A 1,198-nucleotide genomic window follows, 5' to 3' on the forward strand; every position below is an offset into this window, starting at 1 on the left:
TTTTTTTTTTTTTTTTTTACATTTGCATGTTTCATTGTTTCAGCACTGGAAATCACTGTGGGTTTTTTTTTTTTTTATTGAAAAGTCTATTTTTTTTCTCATCGAATTACCTTTTGTAACTTGGTTACAAATCAGTTACAAATCAGTTGCTCTGGGGCACCTGGGTGGCTCAGGCTGAGTGCCTGACTTTGGCTCAGGTCATGATCTCACAGTTCATGAGTTTGAGCCCCACATTAGGCTCGCTGCTGTCAGTGCAGGGTCTGCTTCAGATCCTCTGTTTCCCTCTCTCTATGCCCCTCCCCTACTCATGCTCTCTCTCTTTCACAAATAAGTATTTTAAAAAATCAGTTGTTCATATATATATATATATATATATATATACATAGAATTTTGGCTTCTGCTTTTCTTCATTCAATGCTAGTGCTGATAAGCATTGTCCATGTGGGAAGAGGATGGTTAAAAATGTTAAGGTGGCCCAGTGGGCAGAACCAGGAACAGAAATTTGACTTTTCTCCTTCATGAAAATGTCCTCCACTGTGCCCTTCAGCCACCCCCCTTCCCACCCCATGTCCTCACCCATGTCCTCTGTCTCTTTGCTTAGATTGCCCTGTTTCACCATGAAAGCCCAGCCTCTGTGTTATTCCTCTGTTTTCAGCAGTTTTGTGGACTGAATGTTACCTCTTCCATATAATCTCTTCAGCTATAGAGATCTTTGGTTCTATTTTGTTCTGGACTAGAAAAAACCCACATTTCAGAATGTGTCTCCCAATGGTCACTCAGTAGGTAAGGCAGCAGGACTTTGGCTACTGGCTAGTTGCAGAGAGTTAGATTCAGGGAACTACAGATTGTAAGAATTGGTAAGACTCGGGGCGCCTGGGTGGCTCAGTTGGTTAAGCGTCCGACTTCGGCTCAGGTCATGATCTCACAGTCCATGGGTTCGAGCCCCGTGTTGGGCTCTGTGCTGACAGCTCAGAGCCTGGAGCCTGCTTCGGATTCTGTGTCTCCCTCTCTCTCTGCATCTCCCACACTCATTCTCTGTTTCTCTCTCTCAAAATAAAATAAAGACATAAAAAAATTAAAAGAAAAAAAAAAGAGAACTGGAAAGACTCATGGAAATCATGTAGTCCAGCCAGGGCCCAGAGCAGCTAGGCGGTGTGCCCAAGGTCCTTCAAGGGCAGATGGCAAATTCGTGGCCCGG

Source organism: Hyaena hyaena, unplaced genomic scaffold (assembly GCF_003009895.1).
Source record: "Hyaena hyaena isolate Hyena2069 unplaced genomic scaffold, ASM300989v1 scaffold_21, whole genome shotgun sequence".
NCBI classification, from domain to species: domain Eukaryota; kingdom Metazoa; phylum Chordata; class Mammalia; order Carnivora; family Hyaenidae; genus Hyaena; species Hyaena hyaena.